Source organism: Erinaceus europaeus, chromosome 19 (assembly GCF_950295315.1).
Source record: "Erinaceus europaeus chromosome 19, mEriEur2.1, whole genome shotgun sequence".
NCBI classification, from domain to species: domain Eukaryota; kingdom Metazoa; phylum Chordata; class Mammalia; order Eulipotyphla; family Erinaceidae; genus Erinaceus; species Erinaceus europaeus.
Genome location: NC_080180.1, coordinates 7,496,814 through 7,516,101, shown reverse-complemented (window position 1 = coordinate 7,516,101; position 19,288 = coordinate 7,496,814). Strand labels below are relative to the sequence as shown.

General features: G+C 46.8%; 1 long non-coding RNA gene across 3 annotated transcripts in view; it reads left to right on the top strand.

Annotated features, from left to right (window-relative positions):
* LOC132534596 (uncharacterized) overlaps window positions 1–19,288 on the top strand; it is a 129,578-nt gene that overhangs the window by 86,597 nt on the left and 23,693 nt on the right. For all 3 annotated transcript variants that reach the window (XR_009546303.1, XR_009546301.1, XR_009546302.1), the window contains exon 3: window positions 11,346–11,577. This is a non-coding gene — a long non-coding RNA (uncharacterized LOC132534596). The remainder of the gene's footprint in view (window positions 1–11,345; window positions 11,578–19,288) is intronic.

Genomic DNA, 19,288 nt, shown 5'->3' with positions numbered 1-19,288 from the left:
GCCTCCCCTGCTGGCTGTTGGGCTCAGGTCTCCCCGGGAGAGACTCCAGGGATAAAAATGGAAACTGTGAGTGCCGTCAGCCCCGGACTATGGTAGGGACATAGGATCCCTCCTCTAGAACATAGACCTAACAGGTAAATGAAAAACTGCCAATTAAAATAAGATCAAGAAGTCATGTTTCATAGCCCACGAGATGGCACAGTGGATTAAGCACTGGGCTCTCAAGCATGAGGTCCTGAGTTCAGCACTTGGCATCGCACATAAAGAGTGTTGCTCTGCTTCTATAATGTCTCTTCCTCTGACTCTTACTTTGGTACAGGTCTAAATTTGTGTGGTGAAGCCCTTTGGCCATATAGTGACTTTTGTGACTGTTGCAGGTCTTCATTTGGACAAAATGTCTCCAGTCTGAATCTGAGTTTCTTTGTGAGTGTGAGACCTTGTCCAAACAGCTGTCCTGGCTCCTTGCTCCTTGACATAACTGGGGACCATGTGCCAGGGCCCAGCAAGGTGCCAGGCAAGCCTAGCAGATGGATGGGTAAGCTGTGTGGTGTAGACAGAAGAGCTCACTAGAGAGCAGTGGTTGTAAGGGCGTGGCATGACACCTTCTCCTTTTGCTGCTGTTTACACATTCAGTGGGCCAGGACTATGCCGACCAGGTTTGTGTGCTTTCCTAGAGCTGAAGGGGCTGGGAAGCAGAGTGCTGGAGACTGTCCCAAGCTCGCCTCCAACAGCCTGGCGGACGGCGGAGCCTGCCGAGGTATGGCTACCCAGCATGCCCTTTGCGGTAAATGAGGCCCATCTGATTCAGGAACAAGTACTAAATGTTCTCCTGAGAGCACTTCTCCGGGGAGAGGGCACCACTTCAGCATGGTGACAGTCTCTCAGGAGATGCCCTGCCGAGGTGGCAGTGCTGAGCAGCAGATGGCGTGGACTGAATGGAAGCAGAGCTGGAGGTGTGCACAGCACAGCGTGAACCAACCACCATCCATATGACCCAGCAGTTCCTCTCCCCGGCAGCAATCCCGACGACACAAAAACACTCGTCCAGAGAGACCTTCGCACACCCGTGTTCAGCAGTGCTGTCCACAACGGCTGACATTTGGAAACAACCCGTGTGCCCAACAACAGATGAGCACTTAAAGAAGCTGTGACCTAGATGACACAATGCAATGCTACAGCATCTGAAGAAATGCTAGTATATTCTCTACCGTAACGTGCATGGGACTAGAGGGAGCCATGTGGAGTTGAAATAAGCCAGAAGGAGAAGGACGAATACCAGATGGGCTCACGCACAGGTAGGATCGAAGAAAGAAAGCAAAGGATAAAACACTGTGGATCTTCCAGGGATTTGGGCAACCGAGAAGTGAGGGAGACACTAAGGGAAAGTCGGGGAACCCAAGTCCCCGTGGTGGGACAGGATGGTGGTGTGGTGGAGGGGGAGCTGTACTGACACCTGTCTTGGGGAAATGTGGAGAATACCCCTGTGGCAGCAACACACCTGTAAAGCAACCTTTCCTCAATAAAGTGACACCCGTGTTGAATAAAGTAGCCACGAACCCTGCAGGATGTGCCAGTGAGTTACTGTGTGCAGCACTAAGGCCGTACTTGTATTCTGGGAGTTCAAGACCCAGCACCAAGTCTCTCTGGGGAGTGATGGTTGTCATTAGCGTTTGGCAGAATTCAGTGCCATTTTGGAGGGAGTGGGCATAACACGGGGAACACTGGGGACCATCATGAGTGGCATGGGAGATGGCTCTGGGGTCTCAGATCTTATTCCCTTCTTGTCATGAAGGGCTCAATCAGACATTTATGTATTTAGTTTAAATTTATTTACTTTTTTATTGCATACGATGGAGAAATTGAGAGAGGAAGGGGAGATGGAGGAGGAAAGTGACAGAGAGGTATCTGCAGCCCTGCTTCACTGCTCCATTGCAGGTGGGGACTGGTGGCTTGAACCTGAGTCCTTGTGCTTGGTAATGTGTGTATTTAACCAAGTGTACCCCCTCAATTAGTTTTTATTTTATTTATTATTGGATAGAGACAGAGAAATTGAGAGGGGGGAGGTTGAGAGGGAGAGAGACAGAGAGATAGTGCAGTTCTACTCCACAATTTATGAAGCTTTCCCCCTGCAAGTGGGGACCAGGGGCTTTGAACCTGGGTCCTTGCACATGGTACTGTGTGTGCCTAGCCAGGTGTGCCACTGCCTGGCCCCACCACCCCTTCAATCAGATATTAAAAAATGAATTCCTCTGTCCCTTTCCTCTGATGAGTTTCTTACCCAATCACAGGCCCAGGAGAGGAAAGGCCCCCCCTTAAAATTATCTTTATTTATTGGATAGAGACAGCCAGAAATCAAGAGGGTAGGGGGAGGTAGAGAGGGAGAGAGAAAGAGAGACACCTGCAGCTCTGCTTCACCACTTGCAAAACTTTCCCTCTGCAGGTGGGGACCAGGGGCTCTAACCTGGGTCCTTGTACATTGTAACATGTGCGCTCAACCAGGTGTGCCAGAAAGCCCTCTTTCTTCAAAGTGCAGTTGACGAGTGAAATGACCTGATGGAGCCTCTATATTACATGTGTTCCTAAGAGTCCCAGAGTATAGATAGTTACTGTTTGGAAGGACTCATTAATTTATCAGCCACTGAAATCACCCACGTGGGGTGTGAACTGCTGGGGCTCACGTGGAATGGCTCCAGCCAGGAAGGTAAGCTTACCAAGGCCCTGTCACCAGCTCTAGGGACTGCGTGATAAAGAAAGGGAACTCGGGAGAATTCTGGTACTAACACTCGTTTATTGGGGATGGGTTTGGGTTAATATAGAAGGTTAAACAAAGAACAAAGTTTTCACATACATCAGAATTCACAGGTTTCTTAAAGGTCAGCATGCCCCTATGATAGGGGGCTGGTATGACAAGAGTTGATACATAAAGATCAAAACAGTCTCCTGATGCAGGCATTTAATTATCCAAAGGCATTTGAGAGAAGAATAGGGTTGAACCAGTAAGGTGAGATAGAGAAGGAAGAACAAGGCTTGATGTAAATTAAGGACATCAAAGAGCACCAGGAAATAAGATTTTGGGGGCTTTTCACTTGTCTGGTGTTAGGAGTGTGTGACAGGATGTGCTCTTCCTTTGTGATCAAAAGGTGAAGTGGATGTGTGAACTTTGAGTGAGTGAATCCTAAAGCAGGCAAACATTTGGCTGACAGCAGGGGGGAACTAAGTGAGAGAGGGTGTGGGTTTTCTTGTGAGCTGGGAGTCTAACAAGGGAAAACTGAATCAGGGAGACTTTTCCCTCTTGGCTCATCTCTATGGAGAGAGGCTAAGTAGCAGGGTGTCCTTCCAGACCTTCATCCGAGGATGGGGGGAATTTTCCCTGAGCTCTACCAGGCTTTCACATAGTCCCACAGTGAACTTTGAAACAGGCCTACTTGTTCTTTAGATGAGCATTGACTGGTAACTGGGACAAGGTATATTAATCCTGGCCACAGAAATAAGTGGAGAATGTGCTGTGACTCCTTAGCTGATGAATTAAAAATTACCGTTGCACCTTGCTTTAACTCATCTTTAACTAACCTCCCCACCCCCCCCACCCCCCGCCCTGGGCACTATCACACCTGCAGGACACACAACACCATCTGCATGGTGTTCTGCATAGCGAAGAATGTATTTATTCATACCTTCTCATCTGGAAAACCCTGTCCCAGAGAATTGGTGCAATAAAGTGAGGGATTCTGGGACTGCATTAGCTCAGGGCATCACAAAGTTAGTTCTCTCACAGATGTGGGTCTTTAGGAAGGACTCGCTGGGGGCACAGGGAGCAAGGTGTTATTATTGCCTTATTAGAAGCCATGAGGCATGGGCAAGGTTGTTTGGCTGGGCCGGAGTCCACTGACAGCTTCTTGCAGTTTTCATCACTGATTAAAATGTTTGATTGATTCCAGAACTCGAGTGCTAAGAACCCTGATTCACCTCAGTACCAGGGCTGAAAAACGTCCTCTAGCCATGTGGCTATGTGGGGGAAGGGGGTCGCCCCGTGCTGAGAGTGGGGGCACAGTGGGCAACAGAGCAGGAAAGACAGCGCCTCAGTCCATCAGTGGAGAGATGGGTGGATGGATGGATAGGGATATAGAAAACATAGACGGAGAGACAGATGAAGACATATATAGGGAGCTGGGCGGTAGCTCAGCGGGTTAAGTGCACGTGGTGTGAAGCGCAAGGACCGGCGTTTGAGCCTCCAGCTCCCCACCTGCAGGGGAGTCGCTTCACAGGCGGTGAAGCAGGTCTGCAGGTGTCTGTTTTTCTCTCCCCCTCTCTGTCCTCTCCGCCTCTCTCCATTTCTCTCTGTCCTATCCAACAACGACGACATCAACAGCAACAATAATAACTATGACAACAATAAAAAAAACAAGGACAACAAAAGGGAAAATAAATAAAAAAATGTAAAAACGATATAGATATGCATATACATAGTTATATAGGAGATGTAGAGATAGATGGATAGAGAATAGATCTCTAAAAAGATAGGTAGGTATAAATATGTAGAGGGACAGGTGTAGAGATAGATGATGAATAGATAGAGGAAAGCTAGACGGAGACATGGATATCAACAGATGGATGTAGACATGGTTAACATGGGACCCACAGGCTCACTGTGGCAGGAACTTGTGTCTACCTTGGTTTCTGTTTTTGTCATGTGAGGATGGCTATGCTTCCATCAGGAAGCTCTTAAGGAATGAGAAGAGAGGTCATATGAGGGGCTCTGGGACAACATTTGCTGACATTGTGGGAACTTTCTCTCGTCAATCTGTTTTTTGGCCTCCAGAGTTATTGCTGGGGCTCAGTGCTGGCACTATGAATCCACTGCTCCTGGACGCCATTTTTTTTTTCCATTTTATTGGCTAGGACAGAGAGAAATTGAGAGAGGAGGGGGAGATATAGAGGAAGAGAGAAAGAGAGACACCTGCAGAGCTGCTTCACCACTTGTGAAGCATCCTCCCTGCAGGTGGGAAGCAAGTGCCCGAACCCGGATCCTTGTGTAGGTTCTTATGCTTAGTACTGTGTACGCTTAACCACGTGCATCACTGCCCGGCTCCCTCTCCTAAATCTTTCTGTCTTGACCTTGTTACTTCCTTGCCCCAATAGCCACTGTAAGATGCAAATTGCTCCTTACATATTCATGAAATGAACAGGCCCAGGGAATGAGAACAGAGGCGGTAATGAACTTGTAAAACCTGCAAACCGGTTGACAGCTGAGAGCCATTGCTAAGGACATGTTGGCTGCAAAAATGCCCACTGTCCCCCAGTACCCCGCAGTTAGGGAGTGACCACAGCGCAGCGCAGCGCCGGGAGCAGGAGTGTCCCAAGGATCACAGGTGCTGGGCTCCATGGGTGATAAGACCTGGGGCTTTGAAGTGGGGCTCAAGTCCTCCTCTGCATTTTCTGTGGGTGTTAGTTACCATGCTCGGCGACCTTACAATGCGCCTTGTTGTATTTGAAACATTGAGCTGATGGCTGCCTTCCCAAAAGGTTGTGGCCACTGCAACTTCTTAGTCCGCGTTCACCAGGCTGCTAAGCCCAGGCTTGTAGGAAGGAGCTGCTGGCTTCTGCGTCACAGGGTGAGGGTTTGTGGGCTCAGGCGTGGGTGCAGTAATTTTCTTCAGAAAACACAGGACCCGAATGAGGCAGTCAGGGCCCTGCAGCTGCCACCTTGATTCCATTCATTTTACTTCATTCATTTTATTTCAGAGAGAGTGAGAGGCATACCACAGCACTAGAGCTTTCCCTGGTGCCCCCTGGCATACCCATGTGGTGCTGGGTCTTGAACCCAGGGCTCCTCCTGGGATGAACTTGCTTTGGAGGAGAAGCTGCCTTGTGTTAACCAAAGGGAGAGTAGGTTAGAGTTGAGATATTCTGCAGTAGTGTGTGTGTGTGTGTGTGTGTGTGTGTGTTTGGAAAGTGTTATGTAGTTGGAGGTGGGGGCCGGCAACCTTTTGACACCGATCATACTTCTTCTGGCCTACAGACTGTTCCAGACCTTTGATGAAGCTCAGAATGCCTCTCCTCAGCTCGGCCACTCCTCTCTGCACATGCAGAGTTTTCTTCAGAAAACACAGGACCCAAATGAGGCAGTTGGGTCCCTGCAGCTGCTACCTTGATTCTGTTCATTTTACTTCATTCATTTTATTTCAGACAGAGTGAGAGGCACACCACAGCACCTGGCATACCATGTGGTGCTGGGTCTTGAACCCAGGCCTCATACCTGGCAAGGCATGAGCTCCACTGGCCCCTCTCTCATTTGCTCTCTTCCCTTCAACCCTCTGTTCTAAATCCCAACTGAATTCTCTAACCAAAGGACCTCAAATATCCCCCTCCCACCCCCTAGTCAGAGATTGTCTATCTTTCATGTGAATTTTGAGCTAACCATTGTTCTCTCTCTCACCAGCTGTGGCTGAGGCTTCTAGTGCTTGGTTCATGGGTACTGTTATGGGCTGGACTATGTCCCCCTGCATGTGTTGAAGTTCTAGTGCCCAGCTTCTCAGAATGTGGCCTTTGGGGAGAGGGCTGTTTCAGGTGTCATTCGTCAAGTGGATGATGCCAGGCTGGGGGAGGAGGGCCCTTGTGGAGGGGGTTTGGATGCTGACATATGCAGGGAGGAAGGTAAACACTGCAGGCACGTCTAGATGCCAGGGAGCCCCTTCTCCCTCACACATTCTCCCTCACAAGGAAGCAATGATCTTGGACCTTCTCTTTCTGCTTCCAAGTCTGAGACAGTGAGGTTCTGATGTTCTCAGCCCCCCCCCCCTCGCAACCCCACATTTCCACAAACCCCCAAACACAGCTGTGGAGCTTGGTTCTGGTAGCTCTGGTGAACTAACTCAGGAGTGATTTCCTGTGAAAACCAGCTTGGGTTGGGGAGGGTGTTGGATCTGATCCAAGAGCAGAGAAGGAAGAGGGAGAGGCGGCTGGATCTAGCGCTGCATGGAAGGCAATGTCCCAGCCCCTGACTCCTCCATCCCCCTGCACTTGACTTATAAGCACAAGTTCAAGGACAAAATGATGGAGAGAATCAAGGTGGCAGCTGTAGGGTATTTGGCTCTGATGATCTCATTCCAGACCTGTACTTTCTGAAGAAAACGAATAGATCGAATTATACTGAAGCCCAAGCCCCTGGCAAGGCCCTTCCCAGCCTCTTGCCTCTGCCTAGTTCCCATTCACAGGGACTTCTCACTTCTGAGTGGGGGGCTGTTGGAATCCCAGGGTCTCCTCTGAAGGACCCCACTTGGTCATTCACCTGGGAAGAAGGTGGGAGTCCTGGTTGGCCACTGTCCATTCTGTCATGTTGGGAAAGCTGGAGGGGGTGAGGGAATGGGGTGTGCCGTCATGGCTGCTTCCGCTGTGTGTGCGTGAGCTGGACACACCCTGAGGATCCAGGATGACACAGGGCAGGGGGACATGGAGCTCAGGTCAGACCCACACATGATATATATACCAGGGAGTGAATAGACAGTCTTTTACATGCAGAGGTCTGCAGAGAAGCCTCCATGGTGGAGTTTTAAAGTTCTATATATTTAGAGGTAGAGGGAGACACGGACAGAAAAGAGAGAAAGGAAAGACTCCACAGCATGGTTCCACCATCCGTGGAGCTCCCCTGGCCCTATTCCATGGTGCTCTCAGGACCAAATCCAGGGCCTCATGCATCGTTAAGGTGTGTAGCCCACCCCACCGAGCCGTTTCCCAGCTCCGTCTTAAAGCTATTATTATTATTATTAATAATAATATTACTGTTACTGTTGTTAGCAGCAGCAGCAGCAGCAGCAGCAGCAAGACTCTGTTCAGCTCTGACACATGGTGGTGGATTGAACCTGGGACCTTGGAACTTCAGGCATGGAAGTCGGTTGCATAACCACTGAGCTATCTCCCCAACTCACTTCCCCCACCTCTTATTTTAATGCTATCTCAGCCCTCAGCACACTAGCAGACACTTCGATGCTATTGTGTCCTTCCCTGTCCCCCTCCTGCCTCTCCTCCTCTTTCCTTTCCTGCCTGATGAAAGTTGTCCCTGGAAAAATGAAGCCACGGTGACAATCAAGCCTGCCATGTCCCCTCAGGAGAGAGTGACACCCACAGCAGACTCTTCCCTGCAGTGGAGAGGACTGGCAGATTGGCACTGATTTTATTTTCAAGCTTAATTATTTATTCATCAATCTTGCCTGGGAGATCTGACTCTGGCTCCTCAGTGATAAAAGCTCAAGGTCACAGTGGAAGCAGTCTCCAGGGCTAAGCGATCCTCCTCCAAGCTAATGTCGTAAAATTTTTATTTCAGGAGGAGCGTGGCTGGCCGCAGAGGTGATGACTTAATCTGCCCTCCCAGATGAGGTGAGATATTGGCCCTGGTGCTGAGGAGGGAAGGCGGACGGCCAGCAGCAGCCTGGTGAGGGCCCCCAGCCAGCCGTCACTTGACCGTGGGCGACCTTTATAGGATGCAGCCCAGTGCTCCAAGTGCTGCTGGGTCCATGACCATGGAGATAGACCCCTTAGCCACTGGGGAAGCTCTAGGCCTTCATGGGTTTGGTGACATGGCCTTAAAGATGCTGCCTTTCCCCCCACTGTATCACTGTGGACAAGTACACCCAAAGAGGCTGGAGTTCATTCATCCCAGAGGAAGGGCTAACACGTGAGACTGTAGTCATCTCTATTCTAGACAAGCTCAATTTTTTTTTTTTTTTTAGATTTAGATATTATTGATTTTGTTTTTAGACAGAGGCAGGAGAGAGACAGAGACAGAGAGACACCACAGCACCAAAGCTTCCTTCAGTGCAGTGGGGGCCAGGCTCTCACCTGGGTCGCACACATGGCAAAGCAGCATCCTCTCCAAGTGAGCTCTTTCACTGGCCAGTGTCAGTCAGGATGTAAAGACTTTATTTCACATGAGATAAAGAGCTTCACGCGAGAGGAAGGGCAGAGTGCCACTCTGGTACGTGAGCTGGGGATCAAGCCAGGGGACTCAGACATGCGAGTCTCGGCCTCTTCCAGCAGAGCTACGTTCCTGACTATGTTTTAGGTCAGTGACAAACTTTTTTGTGTGAGTGGTGTTTGGGTGTGCACATGTGTGGTTCCACACAGCTCCAGGTCAACTAAAATAAATTTTCTTCCCCTTCTTAAATTTCAGAGAGGCGAGATCCAGAGAGAGCGGAAACACCAAAGTACTGCTCCACCATGTGTGGAGTTTCCCCTGTGGCCTCCATGGTACTCCCATGTGGTGCCAGGGTCAGAGTCCGGGCCCCTGTGCATGATGATGTATACACTTTGCAGGGTGAGCTATCTTCAAGGCCCCCCTCACATTCTAGGTTTAAATATTATTTTTGAGTAGTTGAAACTGCAACCATCCAAGTCCTTTTCCTCTAACATTCAACTTTTCTTGCCTCTCCGTCCCATCTCCAGAGACTTGATAGAAGCTTAACACTTCATTAAAAAATAACTAACAATAGCACATTAGCATTTTTAAAGGTTATTTCAAGTCGATGCAAACCATGGCTCTAACACTCTGTGATGCTCCAAAGCCCCAGCAGTCACTGGCATTTTCTAGTGCAGGTACGACAGTCTAAGCGTGGTTGCACTGTCTAGGCCGCTGTGACAAAGAAACCCCAAGCAAAGAACGGTGACTCAAAAGAGGGGGGTGCTCAGCTTCTCCGCTCAGAAGGAGGTGGTGTAGGACCTGGAGACAAAAAGCAAAAGACACCCCCCCCCTCAATCCATCTGCTGAAGGAAGTCCCAGCAGATGACCAGCTCTTCTCAGCTCCGTTGCAGACATGACCTGTAGGGGGCGCACAGCACATCACAACACCCTTCTTGACCCTTGATAAGGAAGCCATATCTCTTGGGTCTGTTAGAGATAACAGGTTGGAGATTTTCTGTGCTTTGACTGGAGGAGAAGGAAGGACCTTTGGTCCCTGGTGACCCTCACTGGGAAAAAGGGGGCCTGTCTTTTGTCTTCCTGACAGGAGGCACTAAGGAGTCTTGTTTTATTGCCTGGTTCCAGCTCAAGATCTGACCCCGAGTGAGATAAAAGAGGACAGGGAGAAAACTTAAGGGTTTTTAAATATATATGTAAAATTTAATTTATTTTTGCATAGAGACACAGAGACATTGAGAGGGAAGGGCAAGTTAGAGAGGAAGAGAGAAAGAGAGACATCTGTCGCCCTGGTTCACTGTCTGTGAAGCTTCCCCCTGCAGGTGGGACCAGGTGCTACTGAATGTACCACTGCCCAGCCCCAAGGTCTTTTTTATTTGACCAGGAACTTACAAAATTTTTTTTTATTTATTTACAATTTTCATTATCTTCATTTATTTATTGGATAAAGACAGAAACAGAAAGGGAAGGGGGAGATAGGGAGAGAGACAGAGAGATGCCTACAGCACTACTTTACTACTTGCAAAGCTTTCCCCCTGCAGGTGGGGACTGGGGGCTTGAGCCCAGGTCCTTGTGAATTGTAACATGTGTGCTCAACCAGGTGCGCCACCACCCGGCCCCCTCGACCTGGAATCTCACATGAGTTTGGGCCCAGGAGACAGAGCTCAAGGCAGATGAAGTAGGTAGGGGCAAAGTTCACTGTTTTTGGCTGGACCTTAATGTCTTCCAGGTGTGAAAAGAGTATTGACATTCTACTGGGAGAGACAGACAATAAATGAAACAGGTTAGTAAATGGGACAGCATTTTGTTAAGTGCTGAAGACATTCTTTTGATCTTCCCAGTCCCTTTTATTGCACTTGAATTATGCACAAATATCACTAATGCCACAATTATTTTCACATATGTAGAATCTGAACAATGAAGAAGAATTTCTTTCAGTTATCTGCCAACAGTTATCCCAGAACTATGTAAAACCACAGTGGATTACAAAGTTGCCAGTGATGTTTCAGAGTTAGTTCTGTGTGAAGTTATCTCTGGTGTTCAAGGTGCGGTGGAAAGAGAAGTTTCTGGTGGTCTGGGAGGTGGCCCAGTGGATAAGGCACGGGCTCTCAAGCATGAGGTCCTGAATTCAATCCCCAGCAGCACATGTACTAGAATGATGTCTGGCTCTTTCTCTCTCTCCTATCATTTCTCATAAATAAATACAATCCTAAAAACAGAGAGAGAGAGAGAGAAGTTTCTGGAACAGTTACCTAGATCAGGGAGGGAGCCTGAGGCAGGAGGAAAGTAAATGTAGTGACTCTTTATCTGACAGGGTCTTGCTATGGAAAAAAAAAAAAGTTAGCTGGAATGAACAACGCGCCAGGAGATATGGTAAAAATTGGGAATCAAGTAGTGGATGATAATTGCACTCAAAGTTTTGGATTATTCTCTTCAGGTGATAACAAGGAAGAGGAAGCACACAGGGCATATTGAGACGTCATCGAGAAAGAAAGTGGCCCTACAGAACAAATACGAGGTCTTTGTGAGAAAAGAAAACCATTAAGCCCACGCCTTTTTGAAGAGGGGAACTGGCCAGCTGGGTTGGCTGAGCTGTCCGAAAGCTTTGGTGTTATAATCACCTGCTACTTTCATGCCGGGAAGAAGAGCAGCCTCACCATCAAGGGCAGGTGAGATCAAAGGACAGGAAAAAAAGGCTGAAAAACTTGGAAAAACAGAGTTTCATAGATTGTTATGACATACTCTGTTATTTTAAGAACAATTAGCAAAGAGGTCATGCTTTTGAAAGTTCAAAGATACAGCAATTTATAACCAAACACTCTGGGTTCTGACAGTCTATGCATTTTAAGTCCCATTAAAATGCGTTTATTTTTCCATCCTTACATTGGAAATATATTGGCTAAACTCTGTCCCTTTTGTTGAGACAGGATTTCATGTTAGTTCCAACTTTGTAGGACAAGTTGTTGGTGGAAGTGGTGATTGCTGAAGGCTTATAGTGAGTTTGAAAAACAAAGCCTGGTGTCTTCATTTTAAGTTAAAGTTAGACTCCTAAGTTAAAGTTAGTGACTCCTAAGCTTGCTATGATGACTATAATAATCATTTCTCATCGTTGTGTCTGCATACTTCTGTGAGATTGATTTCTGTATGATTGCTGTTATGAAGACAAGACACAGAAACAATTCCGAAACGCATTATTACCTGTGAAAAGCCCAGTAGAAACAGCAAGCACAGGACATGTTCATTTGTCATGTTAAGAACTTTAATGTTGAGAAATGCTTTGCTCCTTCAAAAGGTGCAAACACCTTTAATAGGACCACTTGCTCTTGCCCACATACTGCTTTGCTTAGTTTTGATTGTGGAATGACAGGTTAAGTGAATCATTATTATTTTCCTATGCACACATTTAAAAATATATATTTATTAAGAGGGGTGCAATTCCATACAGTTCCCACCACCAGAATTCCATATCCCATCCCCTCCATTGGAAGCTTCCCTGTTCTTTATCCTTCTGGGAGTATGGACCAAGATTCTTTATGGGGTGCAGAAGAAGGGAGGTCTGGTTTCTGTATTTGCTTCTCTGCTGGACATGGGTATTGGCAGGTTGAGCCATACCCTCAGTCTATTTCTATCTTTCCTTAGTGGGGCAGGGCTCTGGGGACGTGGGGTTCCAGGACACATTGGTGGAGTTGTCTGCCCGGGGAAGTCAGGTTGGCGTCATGGTAGCATCTGCAACGTGGTGGCTGAAAAGCACTAAGATACAAAGCAGAACAAATTGCTTAGTAATTCGCAACCAAAATTTGGGGTCTTCATGTTGGAAGAATCTAGGAAGTCTATTTTAGGTATATTCCAAGGGGCCCATGACTTAACTAATTTTTGCCTGAGCCTAACCGCTAACACGCAGGTGGGCTAAAAGTATTGTCTGGAAAGATGGTGTCACAGCTGGGAATAGAGCTAGAAAGCTGGATCAGGGCAGAGAGTAGCTCCCAAATATGGTACAAGTATAGAAATCCTGCTTACTATAAACCCTGTGTCTGTTTGTTAATACACAAGCTCCAGTGCCTGTGTGACCTCTGCATCCTGTCAGTCTGAGCTCACATTCCGTGGTCACAGCTGGGAACATTCTAGGCTGCACTCATTGCAGGACCCGTCTTCCTTGAGGGGCAGAGTAGGATGACTCAGCCTCCCTTTGGAGAGTGGGGCAGTCCCTACCATTGCCTCTCCACATTGAGGGCGAGGTCCTATAGAGGCCCACAAGAGGGCTTATGGTGAAGGTCCTCATGGAAGTGACCAGTGATGGTAGAGAGAGGGATGTGTTAGAGGTCTAGGCCCATCATATCTCTGGAAATCCAAAGATTCCTTGACTGAGGCCTCAGATCATGGGGGAGCCTGGTATTGACCAAAATAAACACCATTAAGTGAGCCAGTTTGAGTATTTTGTAGAGGGCCCCTGAGTGAAATCTGTCTGCTGCTGTTCTTATGACTGGACCAAGTTCGAGTCATTCCTTTCCATTCCATTTTCCCAGGGCCCAGGTGTCTAGGAGGTTAGGCCTGTGAGGCAGACAATAAAACCTGGTTTCATTGTCCCCCAGCCCCATCCCACCCTGAGGGGAGCTGGATCCTCTCCAGGAACTCGAGGGTGACTTCCTGAACTCAGGGCGCTCCTGAGGGACCAAGAGAAGACCAGTGCCTCTGGGGGCTCCAGCAGGAGGACTTGTCCCAAGACTTTCCTTCTGCACTTTTCAGTCTCTGCCTCACTCATCTTCCCAGCGCAGGAGAGGGATCCTGCCCCTCTCAGTTCAAGGAAAGGTGATTAGCTCATACACAGTGAGGCTGGCAGGGCAGCGCCAGTGAAGGGACTTGAGGGACACGGGGAAAGTCAGACTGGAGAAACTGTGGCCTGGGTTCACTCACCCTCACTGCCAAAACCTCCTCACAGCAGTTTCCTCTCTCCTTCCCCTCATTCTATTTCTTTTTCCCTCCAATTAAATAGTAGTAAGTCTTTATTCACAGCCTGGTTTTGTCAAGTCAGGTTTGAAACACAACTAGAGGGTGGTAAGAAAATACAACAACAACAACAAACTGGGGCCCGGTGGTGGCACACCTAGTTGAGTGCACATGTTACAATGTGCAAGGACCCAGGTTTGAGTTCCCAATCCCCGCCTGTAGGGGGAAAGCTTTGCAAGTGGTGAAGCAGGTCTGCAGGTGTCTCTCTGTCTCTCTTCCTGTCTCCTCTTTCCCTCTCGATTTCTGGCTCTCTCTATCCAATAAATAAAGATTAATTTTTTAAATAAAAAAGAACAACAAAACAAAAGAAGCAACCTTTGACAGTGACTATATGGCATTTACAGTGAGGAACACTAGGTGTCTTGTTATTAGCTATGCATTGTGTGCTAAATAGAGCTCCTGGGTCGGCAACACTGGAGGTGGAGCCCAGTACTCTGAGTTATAAAGAACTTTTTTTTAAATTAAAAAAAAAAAATACTTTTTTCCTCCAGAGTTATTGCTGGGGCTCGGTGCCCATGAATCCACTGCTCCTGGAGGGTATATATATATATATGTATGTATATATATGTATATATATATATATATGTATATATATATGTATATATATGTATATATATATATGTATGTATGTATATTTGCTCTTTTTGTTTTATCATTGTTGTAGTTATTATTCTTGTTGTTATTAATTCATCATTGTTGTATAGGACAGAGAGAAATGGATAGAGGTAGAGGAGGGGAAGACAGAGAGGTGGAGAGAAAGATAGACACTTGCAGACCTGCTTCAACGCCTGTGAAGTGACTCCCCTGCAGTGGGGAGCTGGCAGCTCTAACCAGGATCCTTACACTGGTCCTTGTGCTTTGCGCCATGTGCACTTAACCTGCTGCGCTACTGCACGACCCCCATGAAGAACTTTTAAGGTCTCCTGAAATATGCAGATCTGCTGGAGTACTAGTAGCTGGCAAGATGACACTATTGGCTCCCAGGCTGGGGAGAGAGCACCAGTGGTGACACAATAGATCTCCCATTTTAAAAGAATATTTGAAAAAAAAAGAATATTTATAAAATTTATTCATCTTTAATTTAGTTTGGCTAAAGACTGAGAGAGATTGAGCGGGAAGGAAGGGAGACTTAGAGTACTGTTTCACTGTTTGTGAAGCCTCCCCCTTGCAGGTGGGGACTAGGGGCTTGAACCTGAGTCCTTGTGCACTCAACCAGGTGCACCACTGCCACCCAGGCCCCACAATAGCCAGGTTCAAGCCCTCGCATCATAAGCCAGAGCTGAGCAGTGCTCTGGAGAAGAAGAAAAAAGAGAAAGAGAGAGAGAGAGAAAGAGAGAGAGAGAGAAAGAAAGGAACAGGGGTCCGGTGGTAGTACAGCGGGTTAAGCGCACATGGCACAAAGCTAGGCTGGCAAATGGCGTCCGAACAGGGCTGGCATATGGCAGCATTATGCCTGGCTAGCTTCGCGGGCGGGAGAGACAGATGACCAGGGACTCATGGCTGAGCTGGGAACACAGTTCAATCTTTATTGACAAGCGAGCGGGGATGCAATTCAACAATCTAATCTCTTCTAATCTTTCTTCATTCAAAAGCCCTGTCTTTTATGTCCCCTGAGGCGGAAGTGTCAGGAAGAGGAAGTAGGTAGGATAGGGGGTGAGGAGAAGGAAAATAGCGCTTGGAACCTGTGGGGATTAAACCAATGAAAACAATGATTATGTAAATAGACCACAGCCTCAAGCAATGCAACAGATGGGGTCTTAGAAGCAGAATTTAGAAGCAGACCAACATATGAGGTTTTGTTTTTGTTTTTAGAATCTTTTCCCTACTTTATTGGGAGGTTAAGATTTAAAATCCAGTTGTTGATACTTAGGTACAACTTTTCACCTCTCCATGATAGGTGGGTACAAAACTCTCTCACCCCTAACCTAGATCCTTTTCCCCCATCATGCACTAGGACTCCAGAGCCCCTCCAGCCCAGCCCTTTCACTTCCTCTCCCAGAATCCTTTGCTCTGGTGCAACAGGCATATGAGCTCTTAGGTGCTTGTGTGCAGAGCATCTTACTTACACTTCACAGTGATGAAAGCGCTGTGTTTGTCTGTGTGTTTTGCTTCCAGGGTTATCGCTGGGGTTTGAGGCCAGCACTACGAATCCACTGCTCCCAGTGGTCATTTTTTCCTTTCTATTCTATGTGACAGGACAGAGAAAAACTGAGAGGGAAGGGGGAGACAGAGAGGGAGAGAGACATCTGCAGACCTACTGCTTCACTGCTTGTGAAGAGTTCCCCTTGCAGATGAGAGCGGAGGCTTGAACCAGGCCCTTCTGCTTGGTGATAGGTGTGTTTAACTGGGTGCACCACTGCCTGGCTGCTGAAAATGCTTTACTATACCCAGTTGAAAGAGGGCCAGTCTGAGCATATGGGCACTAGTAATATGCAGTTAGTGAGTTCATGGGCCCCCATTTAAACCTGGTCTTCTGATTCCAACATGAAGTTTTATTCCACTTCACTGGATGTGTCTGGGTTAAGACTGAACCAACAGTAGACCCTCACTCACCCTGCACACTTCAATCTCCTTTTGGTTTCATCTTAGTTGCATTGCCAAACAGGGAGTGTAGATGTATTTTTATTTATTTATATTTGTGTTGGGGCTTTGTGTAAAAATGTGTAGCACAAACACATTATTTATCCCATGATTCACTATTTTTAAAATATTTATTTATTTATTTATTTCCTTTTGTTGCCTCGTTGTAGTTATTGTTGTTACTAATGTCATTGTTGTTGGATAGGACAGAGAGAAATGGAGAGAGGAGGGGAAGACACAGAAGGGGAGAGAAAGACAGGCACCTGCAGACCTGCTTCACCGCTTATGAAGTGACTCCCCTGTGGTGGGGAGCCGGGGGCTCGAACCGGGATCCTTACACTGGTCACTACGTGCACTTAACCCGCTCGCTGCACTACCACCCAACTCCCTGATTCACTATTTTTTTTAACTTCTAAAATTGAATATATAGAATTCCCAGTGCAAGTTCTACTGAGAAGTCTGCTAGTCTTTTAATATTATTATTATTTTTTGATTGGACAAAACTTATCCTTAATTTTTTAATCTTTATTTATTGGATAGAGGCAGCCAGAAATCTAGAGGGTAGGGGAGATAAGAGAGAGAGACACCTGCAGACCACCTTCACTGTTTGCAAAGCTTTCCCCTTACAGATAGGGACTGGGGCCTTGAACCTGGATCCTTGAGCATTGTAACATGTGCGCTCAACCAGGTGTGCCACCACCTGACCCCCAAAACTTATCCTTCATAGAAATATTGCATGTAGCATTTTATTTGCTCTGATACCTTCAGAACTGTTTTTTTTTTTTCCCCCAATACCCTTAAAACTTAGAAAATATCTGGGATGGAAATAATGTCCTTAGCTTGTACTTCCTCTCTTTATGATCCCTTAAAATGCTGTTTTACCTTTGTCTTGCTTTGTCAGTTACTTCTTTATGAGGTTTGAGGCCAATTTAATTTTTTTCCCTGTCTTTGTAAGTTATTCTCTCTCTCTTCCTCTCTCTTTTCTCCCAGAGGCCCTGGGTTGTTGTTTTGGGTTTGTTTGTTTTGTTTTCCCTTGGTCTTTGAGGTCTGATGGGCTTATGAGGACACATTTCACAGTTAATAATTTTAGGTCAATTTCCTTTGTGGTTAAAAATCCTTTCAGATTTATAGATTTAGGCCTTTTCTTTTACTCTGTGGAAGGACTTATGGAATTATTATCTTAACTATTATATTTGCTTCCTAATAAACATTCCAGGGAATCAATAAGATGAACATTCAACTTTCTTGATCTTTTAAATGAATACTTTGCTCATTTTTCAACCTTTCTTGAGTCCTCTTCTAGAAATACCTCTCTTAAGCACCATATAATGTACTAGTCTTCCTTCTTGACATGACATGACTTCTATTTCCTTTGGACACTGATACTGTGAATTCTTCAACTCTCTCCTCACTTTAACAATTTATCATTAAAATATTTTTAATTTGCTGTGTGGATGATTGCTTCTGATAATGCAGTATACCTGGTGAGACTGCTATAAACGTTACATGAGCTAGGGATTACAAAGTACCTCAGACAGAAATTGACAAACTTTCTAGAAAGGGTCTGGGGGCAAATATTTTAGGCATTGAAGACCCCCTGATCTCTTTATATCTATTTCAGTCTGACAGCGGCCGTGGACAACATGGCGGAAATGGGCATGCCTTCATTTCGAGGCACGTTTCTTTTTCACAAGAATAGACAGCAGCTTGGTTTTGGCTCCTGAACTGCATGCAACTTGCCAGCCCCTGACATTGAATACAACTCAGCACGTAGTGAAAACATTGAAGTGTAGTAAATAGCAGCTACATAAAGAAGTTCTAATGTGAAGCCACTTGTGTTTTTTCCTTTATTTGGGAGCTTAATGGGTTACAGAAGAGCTATTGACACATGGATACAGTCTCTCCTCTCCCTCTGACAGGTATGTGGGCACAGTATTCTCCCACTCACCCTCTACCTCCCCAGATTCCACCATCTTGTACCGGGACTCACAAACTCATCCCCCACCCTACTCAGAGTCCTTTGCTTTGGTGCGATACACCAAAACCCAGTCCAAGATTCACGTTGTGCTTTTTCCTTTCTGTCCTCATTTTTTTTTTCTTTTTAAAAAGTTTTTATTATAGTGATTTAATAATGACTAACAATATTTAAGACATCAGGCCTACAATCCCATATAGTTCCCACCACCAGAGTTCTGTGTCCCATCCCCTCCATTGGAAGCTTCTCTATTCTTTATCCTTCTGGGAGTCTGGACCAAAGATCTTCATGGGGTGCAGAAGGTGGAAGGTCTGGCTTCTAGAATTGCTTCTCCACTTCTTCTTCTAGAGTTTGCCCTTCTTCCGTAGCCAGTCCACAGCATCAGGTTGAGCCTGATGTAAAGTTTCGAGACCTCCTTTGAATCTGGAGAGGGGGCAGTCGTTGACTATGTGGGTCACAGTCTGTCTGTAGCCGCAGGGGCAGTTCGGGTCGTCTCTGGCTCCCCAGCGATGGAACATAGCGGCGCACCGGCCATGGCCTGTTCGATAGCGATTGAGGAGGGCCCAATCATAACGTGCTAGGTCAAAGCCGGGTTGACGCTCGCAGGGGTCTGTGATGAGGTGTTTGTTCTTTACCTCAGCTGACTGCCAACTCTGTTTCCAAGAGTCTGGAACAGAGAAGTTCAGTGTAGGCGTAGGAGACCAGATTGGGTGACGAGATGTCAAGCGTTGGACAGGGTGGGCGAAGATATCCGCGTATATTGGCAGGTCCGGTCGAGCTTCTCCACTGGACATGGGTGTTGTCAGGTGGATTCATACCCC